The sequence below is a fragment of the Protopterus annectens genome, chromosome 13.part0 (genome assembly GCF_019279795.1).
Source record: "Protopterus annectens isolate FY-2018-M chromosome 13.part0, PAN1.0, whole genome shotgun sequence".
Lineage (NCBI taxonomy): Eukaryota > Metazoa > Chordata > Ceratodontiformes > Protopteridae > Protopterus > Protopterus annectens.
In genome coordinates, this window is record NC_056747.1 from 1,196,066,336 (window position 1) to 1,196,079,332 (window position 12,997).

At 38.5% G+C, this 12,997-nt stretch overlaps 1 protein-coding gene across 1 annotated transcript in view; it reads right to left on the reverse strand.

The window, feature by feature from the left end:
• Positions 1 to 6,183, reverse strand: part of LIMD2 (LIM domain containing 2) — a 474,609-nt gene extending 468,426 nt beyond the window's left edge. Inside the window, exon 1 of the mRNA XM_044055198.1 lies at positions 6,162 to 6,183. The gene's annotated coding sequence lies outside the window, so the exon portion shown is untranslated. The remainder of the gene's footprint in view (positions 1 to 6,161) is intronic.
• Positions 6,184 to 12,997: the final 6,814 nt, after the last annotated feature.

Sequence of the window (12,997 nt, forward strand, 5' to 3'; positions counted from 1 at the left end):
CCCAGTACAGTGCCTGCAGTAATGCCTCCATTGTACCCATGCACTGGTTAGTTTACCAGCCCCTCCATCATCATTTGTAAACAAAACTCTAAGATCTTTTAACTGTGCCACTGAGGTAGCTTCTACCTATTTGCCTGCAGAGAGAAAAACATTCTTTTCTGGGAGAAAAAAAATGATCTCTGATATGAAGGTGCTGATTTGTATCCCATCCACTTCAAACCCAGCATGAAAGCACTTCATGCTGGAGATCGCAATGAACGAAGATACATCAGCAGCAAACAACAGCGATGTAATCCTCACATCCCCAAACTGGATATTCCGTAGACCTCAGCTGTACCTTGAAATCCTCTCAATAAAATTCCAGGAACAGAAGACAAGGCACAGCCTTGGTAGATTCCTATGCCCACCTAGAATGTATTCGACTTGAAGAAAGTGGACACTGCTCCCACTTATAAACCACAGGAACCAACCAGCACACAGCAGTGATCCTGGCACACCAGACTATTGTAGCATATCTCACAAAAGATTTTCATGTACATACTTAAGTCCCCTCTCCAAGTGCACAAAACGCATATAGATAATATTATTATTTGCTGAATAAAAATAACTGTTTTAAGGATTGCTGCAGTTGTTTCCTCTGAATAGCCATTTTTTTTGTTTTTTTAACATATAAATAATATTGGCAAATACTCACAGCCCTTCTATCTGTCTCATTTTCAGCATCCTAGCATATGTTTTCCTATAGCAGCTGAGGGGTGAGCTCCCTCTATGCATGAAATACACCCTCCTTCCCCCCTTTCTGAAAATGCGGACCACTGCCCCAATCTACTAGTTCAGAGGTGTTGTTTCCACCTTCCATGCAACATTGAAAAGGCATTTTAATTATGTTGCCCTAAAAATGTATGGCATCTTCATTATTTCCAGGTGAATCTCAATCACTCCCACATCCTTTCCCCATATAACAGTTTAATTGCTGCAGTGACAATTAACATCAATAATCCTACTAGATCTATCAAAGGCCTTCAATACAGGGTCACATTATAAACTTTTACAACAACTTTCTATGCTAGGACCCCAAAATGGTTTTCCAATTATTTATTTAATACACAACAATGTATTGGATGGAAAACTTGTCTATCTGAATACCATGTTAATAGTACAGGAGGGTGTTGGGAGGGTGGCCTAATGGTTAAAGTGTTTGCCTTACAAAGACAAGGTGCAGGGTTTGAGTCTCACAAGGGATAATTGGCTAGGCTTACAATGGCTCGCAAGGGCACTTAGCCTAGTACTAACCTATGAACATATGAACCTATGAAGGAGTCCCTCAATGATCCATTCTTGGTCCCTTGCTTTTCAATATATTCATTAAAAACCTTCATACTGCCTCCCTTCAAAGTACACTCATCCAATACGTTGATGGCTCCACCATTATCTCCTCCTCCAATAACCCTCAACATCTCTTAAAAATTGTAAAAATGTGGCAATATGATGGACAAAACATAGCAGGACAGGTTAAACTAAAACAGCTTTAATAATGGTAAGCACTTTCGCACCTCTATAATGGTGCTTCTTCAGACCAAATTAAAATAAAATACAAATCATTTAAATAAACAAATCAATCAAACATTCAAAACATTCTAAAACAGTTGATTCGATATCACCCTATAAAATCATCCAATCAGAGACTCAAAAAGTAAGGGTGTGTAGGTCATATGATAAAAAAACTGAATGAATGGTGACAACCAATATATCACAAGGTGCTTTGTGCAGATGATGAGATGGCAATAAAAACACTGAAGATCAACTACTGCAATTGCAAGAAATATATATGAATATATATGTAACGATAATGTTTTTCTATCAAATAAATTCAAACCATTAAAATAAAAATCAGCTCAGCAACTGATTAAACCAGAACCCTCTGAAATCATCCAATCAGGTGATAATGAAATATGACATCACATAAAAAACTGAAGGAACAGTCTCAACTAATATATAATGTAAAATAGGGTACTTCATATAACTGCCAAATGGCAATAAAAATACTGTCATAAATCAGACACTCTAACTATAAATAAAAGTTAATGAAAAAGAGCGAAACACAATATAAAAAATAGATACATTAATTTAAGGGGTGTGGCTTTCAGATAAGGGTCTAGAGGCACCTTCCTGTTAAGGCCAGGAGGATGATCTGCTCACAAATGGATAATCCATATGATTTCATGCTGTTCTGTAACATTTCTAAAATCACCCAACCATGGACTCTCAATAAGCACTCTATAACCATAAATTTAAAATGATGATCATCTCCAAATTCCAAGACATGCCTGACTAAGGCATTCTTATCATCACCCTTACGAATAGCCACTAAGTACTCTCTGATCCACTCTTTCAAAGAGCAGTTCATTTTACCAATATGAAAAGATGAGCAGAAGTAGCACTGTGCCAAATAAATAACACTCCTAGTGAAACAATTAGCTCTTCCAGTAGCCTTAAATCCTCTGTTGGTCCTTAGATGTGTAAAACTATCTGAAGTAAAAACTGAATGACAAAAACTACAGCTCCCACAAGGGAAGGTGCCCCTATTGTCTTCTAAAGACTCACAATTCCTTGTATTGAAACATAATAACCTCTTTAATGATTTTTTATTCCTAAATCTGAAACCAGGACAATCAACAACTATAGCCCTTACTCGATCATCTGATGTTAGAATAGACCAGTTCTTCCTAATGATTTGACATACCTTGTCAATGTCACTGGAATATTGTAGACTCACGGATAACATTGAAGTCCTTTGTAACTCATTCAAAGAAGATGAAGAATGTCCTTCATGCACAGAAAAATATGGTCTAGCCTTATTACAGCGCATGCGTCCAGTATTGATAACCATTCCTTCAACTTCCTTGGTATTATATCCCCAATTTAAAAGATCAGTCTTGAGCCTCTTCAGATCTGTATCAAATCTCTGATTATCATCATTTAACCTAGAAATACACATCCCCTGCCCTTTAAGGCTATTCCTGAATATATGGGGTGGTGCATGCTGTCCCTTCTCAATAAATTATTCCTCCTGCATTCCTTCCTATAGAGGCCAGTACTAACTGTACCATTAGGTCCTTTGAATATCCTCGCATCTAGAAATGCTAATGGTGTGTCAGAGAAGTTATAAGAAAAATTCTCTTAAAAATTACGCAAGATACCTTTATCTCCTTTGAAACCTGGCTAAATAATGCACAACTATTATTCAATCCAGATAAAACCAAGCTATTATTGTTCTCACCAAAACCCTCACATATGATTTTAAAATATATTGGCAGAATAAAAGTCAAATTGAAATTGTAACTCAGGCAAAGCTATTGGGTGTCACAATAGATGACAAACTCACATTTGAAGAACATATAGTTAATACAGTCAAAAAAACACACTTCAAACTTGGTAAACTTTACAGACACAAACATTTCATGGATAATCCCACTAAAAACTCTAGCCAATACCTTCCTACTCCCTTCCCTCCTATATGAGGTCCCCATTCTTACCAACCTACATGCATCCCTAAAGAACAAGCTCCAATCATGTTATCATAAAATTGCCAAATTTGCAACTGGTGAATCAAACTGCACAAACCACTGTCATGCCCTTAACAAACTAAATCGGCTAGAATTCCCCCATTACCTTAATTTTGTACAACTATCTCTTGCTGATAAATTTATGTACAAATCTGACAGCTGCCCTGCCTTAAACCCTGTCTTACAGCCTTACATCCCATCCTGAAATCTCTGTTCCACAAACAAACAGCTAGTAAATGTATAGAAACCTAACAAAAGAGCCAGGTACAGCCTGTACTCCTATGTCATTGCAAAACTATGGAATGCCTTACCTCATATCTCTCAACCTGGAAATATCAAAAATCTGGACAAGGCCCATGAAAAATAGGTACAAATCGGTATGCTAATTAACATATAATTTGCATACATAATTACATAACCCCACCCACTCCAATGGAATTGTGGGATACCAACTTTCGAACACAAACTGAAGAACAGACAACCAAAATATGGCACCAGAGTCCCCCTGCAGCCATTCCAATATCCCATTATCTGGCTATTTCACCCCATTTACCATAAGCACTAATGTGTGCATACTGCTTTACTTCTACAATGATTATTTGGATTTTATTTTTACATTTTGCAGCACATCAATGCACAAACACTAACAGACATCTGATAAACAAAGCAATTCTGTCTCACGATGAAAACAGACTTGGCATTAAAACTTCTCTGCCCTTGAAACTCACATTCATCGAAACAGCATTAAAACCCGTACCACATCCAAAGAAAATACATCTGGCCAGTGGTGGATAAAGATTACCTTTGGGCTGTTTTCAAATCATTGGCCCCTTGCACACAAAACAAGAAACATGCATGATGTGTACTTTTCTTTGATACATCTTCCAGACTTTATTAAGTTATAGTCCTTGTATACTACACTTGCTAGACAGAGCACATTTTAAATTTATTGTTTGAATGAACATTTTTACAGTTGGTTGTACTGTAGGCAATGAATGAAAATGCATGAACCGATAATTATAAAACTGCCCAATTCAGAACATTTCCATCATAAAAGTCTGCTTCCACACCCAAACTATAAATAATTATAAAGACAATGACTTAAGGAATTATGAAATCATTGTTTTTAAATATATCCACTACTAGCATGTACATTTGCTTAAAAAACTTACAGGGAGCTATTTTGTGAGTTTTGTGATTGTGCATGTGTATATGTAGCTAAGCAATTCCATGCATGTTGACAATTTCATTGAAATGGGCTGGGAATGAAATGGTCTGCAGTCACACTACCATGTGCGTTTGTGTACATGTATCTGAAGAAGGCAGGAGGACAATCAGTGTGATTCTAGTCTGTTACTATTTTAAGATATTGTGTCATTATCTGCTTCTGAGAAGTACATTAACAATTACAGTTTCAAAAAAATAAATTAATTAATCACATATTTCCTATAATTCCTATATGCCGGTATAGCCAATTAAAAGCCTCAATTTGTAGTGTAAGTAAAGGCAAACAAAAAAAAAAAATGGATGAATAACAAAACAGCTGTTTAAATAAATCTGAATATTAGGAAAATGCCTTAGGAATTATGACAGTTTTATTTTCCAACAGAAATATAGGAATATTTTAAATCTTCAGGGAAAATCCCTAAATCAATAAGGAAGAAGAAATAGAACAATTAACATGTAAAATATCTCTAGGCTCACAAAAGCTGGAGTTCAGATCTCATTTACATCACATATTCTGTATTGAGCTGTTTATGTCCGGACTCTGGAGCATTTGTCTGTGGTGTGTAGCATAACTCATCTTTTCATATTTGTCTTGCCTGGAGATGGAAAAAGAACAGTTCCTCTAGCAGAAAACCTAAAATGTTTGACTACTAATGAACTGAACTGTCCTATTATATGTAAAGGAATTAAATAATGTGGCTTTCATTTTCTGTTTTAAATAGAATTTAAACTGGATTCATTAATCTGTTTAGAGTTGTCAGCACTTCTGCGTACATGCGATTCCTGGAAGCATGACACTACATCTGGAATGTAACTACTGCTGACGTATCTGTGATTATCGAGGCACAAAATTTCTAATTTATAAATGTTTTTTTTTTGCTCCTTCTGGAAAACAGATAATAAAAACATTGAACTATTAAAAACAGGAAAAGCATATTGGATTGAAACCCCAAATAATGTAATCTCTAAACCAAGGTATTTCTAGCAGTGCTTTCTCAATTACTGAATGCATGAAGCAGCCAGGCTACAATTGCTTTTATAGCTCCTTTCTTGCCTGCCTTTGTTCTTTAAATGACTTTATGTATATTTATGCAAGCCCTACCAGCTTCTGTGACAGTTAATTATCAGCATTTCTCTTCAAAGTATGTATGTTTGTCATCCCTTATTTTTTATCATTTTACACATTACATTCTTTTCTATCTGTGCCAAAGCTTATACTGGCACATTTCATACTAGAAGCTAAATATGGTCATACCACATGAATATACACACTCATAAGTGTGTGCACTCACCCGCACATGCACAACTGTAGGCATCGTGCCTGACAATAAGTGAATACCCAGCCACACACATACTTTGTTTCCTTACCTAATGCCTTGCCTTGCTTCATCCCATTCTCTCAGCCTGCAGCCCAAAGTCCGTTTATGTCGGTAGCAATTTGCAAAAATAAAGTAAAGCCAGCCCATTCTCAGCATAGCAGTTTACAAAAGTAAAGTAAAGCCAGCCCATTCTTGGCATAGCAGTTTACAAAAGTAAAGTAAAGCCAGCCCATTCTCAGCATAGCAGTTTACAAAAGTAAAGAAAAGCCAGCCCATTCTCAGCATAGCAGTTTACAAAAGTAAAGTAAAGCCAGCCCATTCTCAGCATAGCAGTTTACAAAAGTAAAGTAAAGCCAGCCCATTCTCAGCATAGCAGTTTACAAAAGTAAAGTAAAGCCAGCCCATTCTCAGCATAGCAGTTTACAAAAGTAAAGTAAAGCCAGCCCATTCTCAGCATAGCAGTTTACAAAAGTAAAGTAAAGCCAGCCCATTCTCAGCATAGCAGTTTACAAAAGTAAAGTAAAGCCAGCCCATTCTCAGCATAGCAGTTTACAAAAGTAAAGTAAAGCCAGCCCATTCTCAGCATAGCAGTTTACAAAAGTAAAGTAAAGCCAGCCCATTCTCGGCAGCATTAGTGCTGCTGCTGTTTAATTCCCGCCCGCTCACAGCCAGCTGGAAATGATGACATGAGCTCCTTGAGCTCACTTCCGACTGGCTGGTGGAGCTGATGAAGCTGATGTCATCGCGCATGTGATGACATCAGCTCCGACAGCGCAAAAATTCAAAACATAAAAAAAAAAGAAAGCAAAAAAATCAGAAATGAAGGGGTGCCACTCGGGAATCGTGGCACCCTTTCATTTTGACCCCAAAACTTGGTAAAAACCGAGTAATTTTGGACGGTTGGGAGGTCTGCCTTACCTCCAAATATCACTGCCATATCTTCCTTTTATACTTACAAACTTACACTAAAATATTAGTATCTCAACAATCACATTTGCCCGTGCTCTTAACTAAGACTGCCATTCTTAATCAATTCCCCATGACTTCCACTTTCCCTGCCTGCTATTTCCCTACATCACTAACTATCTTTCCAGAATACTACTTTGGCATCTAATGCATATTTTATTTCTTCTAATCCCTCCTTTCCAGCTTCTTAACTAAACTCTTACTCTGACTAGGCTTTCAACTATAGCTTGCTGAATACCCATCACTTTAACCTCTCCACCTTATCTCACACTACTTTTTTCCTATACATCATAGATTAGATTCTCACATTAACATCCCTATCATCTCTCATCTATTCCATTTTCCCTTACTTCTACCACTAACCTACACAATTCTTTCTCTTCCCTGTCTTTTACTTTTACAAGTTTTATCATTTACAATCACAAAGCCTAACTGATGTATTTTACAATCTGTTTGCTTTACTAATAATGTCTATGGCTCTCACTGATCTGCTGTATGAATCAGCTGTAAACTACCATAAACTATAATTCATTTGTATGATAGTTTGTATTAGGCATAGAAACGTTTGTATGTTTAGTTAACTCTGAAAATATATATATGTGTTTATCTGCTTTAGAAACATATGTAAGGTTTAGTTACAATTGTATAATCTTCACTGCATGTAAGTGTTTTTGATAGAACTTTTCTCCCTGGGCCTCCACTGAAAATGAGTGTATGACCCAGTCTGACTTTTTCAGTCACCAAATGTAAATAAATAAATAAATATTCAGTTCCACCATCTGCATTTGCCACTGATTCCTCAGAAGAGGGCAGGGGCAGGTCCACTTCATTCAGGAATTCTTCAAAGTGTTCCCTCCACCTTTCAAAAATATCTGCAGTCAAAGTCAGTGTTTCTACATCTGTGTAGAGAAAAGTCTGGGCAATATCATACCTCCCTCGCTTGAGTTAGAAGATATTTGCCAGAATCTTCTTGAGGCTATCAGAAATAAATTAATTCTTCATGGTCTTGTCAAGCTTCTTCCTCACCCAAGCAGTCTGTTTTGGCTACTGCTACAGATGCTGCCTTCCAGGCTTCTCGGTACTGGTCAGTCAAATCCAGAGACAGTCCTCCTCCTCACTAGGACTGCATGAAAAACAGGAAGAGGGCTATATCGTTAAGGAAAATGCCTCTGATGCTTACTGAAATGTGCCATGGAATTAAGAACCACCTGAAGTGAGAGCAGCAGAAGCAGATGGGAATTTAGTTTCATGTATCATCCAGAGCTTGATACCACAGAATGCAGCATCATCTTCATTCTGCCCTCACCCAACTGTTTACATCATGACAAGTTAGGTGAACACGTAAATTGAGTGACTGTAAGTATTCAACATTTACTGAAACATTTGTTTAGATTGCTAGAGCAAACTGGCATATCTTAAAGTCAGATGCCAAATTGCAGAACATATTACTTAGGTCACCTGTTTTTTCATATAGTAGGGGACGCAATTAAATTTTGAAGTGTACAGATATGGGAGGTGTAATGTTTGTAGACAGGTTATATGGAAATTTGAATTCAGCATCAATGGTAAAATACATAAATGGAACAAGCAATATTCTTGTTTGTCGAGTAAGGTTATATATGGCATCAAATATTAACTGTCAACAAGCAAAATGATATACTGGTCAAACAAAAAGAAAAGTTAAAGTACAAATGCGGAAACATTTATATGAGGTTAAAAATAAGAAAGAACAGTTGTGTAAGTTGCACTTGCATATAAGAGTAGATGTTTGAAATTTTCACTGCTGTAGTAGCCTATTGGTTGTATCTTGCAAAGGATACAGCAACCGGCTGGCTGCCAAAAGCTTACACCCCCCTCCCCCAATATAATTTTGGCTGGCTATAGGCTAAGCCCTTTTGGAGGGAGCTATGTAAGCAGCTAGAGTGACTATAAATCTTCTGGACTTTCTTTCCCCTAACCAAGAAAGGGTCATTCATCTTGAATTAAAAAAAAATAAACAACAAATCCAAACTTTACATCCAACACCAGAACTAAGTGCAATAAAGGGGGTGGTGGGTGGGTGTGGCTAGTGCAGCAATGAATAATTCAAACATCTACTATTATAGTGAAGTGCAACTTACACAACTGAACTATGTTCATCATTCTCACTACTGAAGTACACTATGGGCAAACTACCATAGCTTATCTAGCCTGGGGGTGGAAGGATAAGGATCCAGGAGCCCCTGCAGAATGGGCCTAGCAAAGCCAGCTCTGGGAGTAGAAAAGGAACCCAGAATGTAGTGCTTTGTACAGGTATGGATAGAGGATCTAGTTACTGCATATAGAATTATTCTAGAGGCCGTCCCTTTCTTGTATGCCATCATAGAAGCTAAGGCTCTAGTGGAATGTGCCCTAACACTGCCTGGAATGGATTTTCCATGGTGAGAGTAACACAAAACAATAGCACAGCACAACCACCTGGAAACAGTCTGTTTAGGCATGGGTTGACATCTCCTTGTCCCAGAATAGGAAAAGAGTTGGTTAACTTTCCTAAATGACTTTTGCCAAGACAGTACCCAAGTTGCCTATGCAGATTCAAAGTGTGTAGAATCGTTTCTGTCTGTTTTTGTATCTGGATAGAAAATAGGGAGATTGATGGTTTGATTCAATATGATCTCTGAAATAGGTTTTGGCATAAAAAGGGGTGGATTTGTGCCCAGAGTGGCAATGGCTCTATGGAAAACAAGATAAAGTCCTCCCCACCATGAGAGCTGGCAACTCAAACACTCTTCTTGTAGATGTCAGATCAATCAGAAGACCAGTTCTCCAGGTAATTAACCTTAAGTCAGTATGACTGGCAGGTTGAAAGTGTGACATAGTTTTTCTAGGAGAATACTAAGATCACAAGGAGGAACCTGTTTTTGAGGAGGTCTCAGGTGTAAAACTCCTTTTAGAAACTGTTCAACAATAGAGAAGAAAGAGGGAATCCATGGGCCGCAAAAAGTACCTTTATAGAGGCATAGGAGTGGTCAGAAGATAGTAACTCACATAAATATTTAAGCATCCATGGTACAAAATCCCTGAAGGATCCCTGATCATTGGCTAGGGGCCAACTAGAAAATCTTTTCCACTTTCCAATATATGATTTTCTAGTAGCAGGCTTTCTTGCCTCCTTCAAGACCTGCTACATGCTTTCATGAAAAAGGTGCCTAAAAGATATCAAAATTGAATCATCCAGTCAGTCAGTTGAAGATGTTTGATGTTAGATTGACTCCCCTTGTCCTGTATCAGTAGATCCAGCCTGTGAGGAAGCTTGTGGCAACTGCACCTGGCCATTTCCATGAGAAATGAGAACCGATTTTGCCTGGACCAAAAGAGAGTCACCGCGATGATTTTGGAGAGTTTTTCTGAATCTTCAGATTTACCCCAAAAATCATTGGAAAGAGTAGAAATGTATATAGAAACATCCCCAACCTGGGGATGTCTGCTTGCAGGGAGTCCTGGAACAGAATTTGTTTAACTGTCTGTTTTGAAAGGAGGTGAACAGATCTACTTGAGGAGTTTTCCATATCTGGATCAGCTTCTGGAAGACCTCTTTACTGAGTTTCTACTAGTGAGTGCCTGCAAAGGATATGCTTAGCTTGTCTGCCACTATGTTTTGCTCTGACACTATGGAAAAAGCTTGAGCAGTTAAGGAGTGCTTTAGTGCTAACTCCCAAGCTATCATTGCTAGCGACACAGGGGGTACAACTGGGTGCCTTCTGTTTATCTATGTACCACATCGCCATGGTGTCTTCTGTCATGATCTGTAGGTGACCTAGGCTCCAGAGATGATGCAGAGACTTTATGGTATAAATCACAACCAGCATTTCTTTGATGTTAATGTGCTTTGATATGTCTGAACTCTCCCACAAACCTTGTGCTTTTACTCCCATTGAAACTGTTTCCCAAGTAAAATCTGATTATGTTGGGGTAGGTGGAATAAAAAGGAGACCTGGATTGTGAGTCATCTGATTCTTCCACCAGTGCAGTTCTGACTTGATAAAGCCCAAGACTGGAATCTGAAACTCCAGGTAATGAGAATGCTGGGTCCACATGTTTTGAGGTACCACTGAGTCTTTCTCATATGTAACCTGGCAAAGGGAAACATGAGAATCATAAAAGCCATAAGACCTAAAATCCTGAGAAATTCTCTGGTCATGGCTTACGATGGGCAGGAAAAGTTCAAGAAGACTTTCAGATACAAATCCACCTTCTCCTTATGAAGGAAATCCTTTTGAGACACAGTCTCTATTAGGCAACCTAGAAACACAATCTTGTGTGATGGAGGGAGGGAGAAAGAATTTTTACATATTTATCTGGAAATCCAGATGTTCTAGGAGGGAAGATACCTTATAGACTCAGAGGTATGTACTAGGCCAACAACCACTGAGGAACTTTATAAGTCTAGCCATGCAACCCAAATGTATCCCATGAGTTATTGTGCCTTACAGGTTATGTTAAGGAGTGTATGTTGGTTATGGCATAATGTAATGGCTGCCTCTTTCCATTAGAGACATAGGTGTCATACCAGGGGTGAATTTGCAATTTCCCATTCACTGGTGTAAGTTGTGCTTGAATAGGGTTATGGAAGGGCTCTGCTTCACATGGATGGTAAGCCAATTCCAGAGAATGTGGATTCTTTGAGATACACTCCTGTCCCTCCATCATGCCCTATTTAAGTTGCAAGCAAAGTTTAAATCCTTAGATCTAGTAGTTCTGGTGCTGTTGTTTCGTGGACATGCAAAAGTTCTATCAGAGTGGGATCCATGAATGCCTTGTATGCCAGACATAAATCACCTCTTAGCAGTCTGTTGGAAACAGAATATAGAGACAGAGCTATGGCTTTGAAGTGATCTGCATAGGATATTGTGTTGTGTTTACTCCCTGTATTCTTTTTATGAGGAATGTCTGTGGACCTTCCAGTTGTTGCATGTGCCTGGTCAGGTACATACAGAATAGGGTGTTGTACTCAGTGATGGGTCTGATGAGGCTGAGTACAGTAACACAATGAGTTCCCTGGACCTTGATGCCATGCTCTTACTTATAACTTGAGTGACATAGAATGATTTTCTTATAACGTTAGACACATGTTGGTCAAACGCCAGGTTACTATCTACATGAGTCCCCAAATTCCTGACTGCTGTATCTACTTTTAGGGTTGTTATATCAATTAAGTACTTTCTCTTGTTGGCTGGCTTCCCAAAATGTACTATTATGCATTTCTTGGTATTGAGCTTTAAGCAGGTGCTTTGGCACCAGTCATTTGTCTGTGTTTGACCCTCTTTTAAGATGTTAGTATCTTGACAGGTTTCTATGATTGCTCCTAGCTTGCAGTTATCTACAAACCTGGTAAGCCAGAGGCTTTTGACATTGGCCTTGACATCTGAAAAATAAATGCCAAAGGAGACTGGACCCAGTAAAGAGCCTTGGGGGACTTCACTTGGGACCAGACTCTTCATGGAGATGGTCTCTCCAATCCTAACTTTTTGGGTCCTGTCTGTGAGCTAGCTGGCTATCCAGTGAGCTATATAGGTGTTTATGTCTGCTTCCATGAGTTTGTTTACAATGCCCAAGTGGGGTATTGTATCAAATAGCATAGCTAGGTCAACGTAGGGAGTAAGCACAATTTTGTCGTCATCCATTGCCTTGGTGACCTTTTCAAAGAAGCCCATCAGGTTCAGTAGGCATGACCAACCTTTGACAAAAACAAACTGGGTTGGGTCCAGTGTCCAAAGGATTCCTATGTCATTATTAATAATTTCCATGATAATTCCTTCCATGGCTTTGCATAAGATACAAGCCAGACTAATGGGTCTGTAATTCCCAGGATCTTTTGATGGTCTGTCCTTGTGCAGAGGGATGAGCATTGCAGTCTTCCTTTCACATGGCACAAAGTCT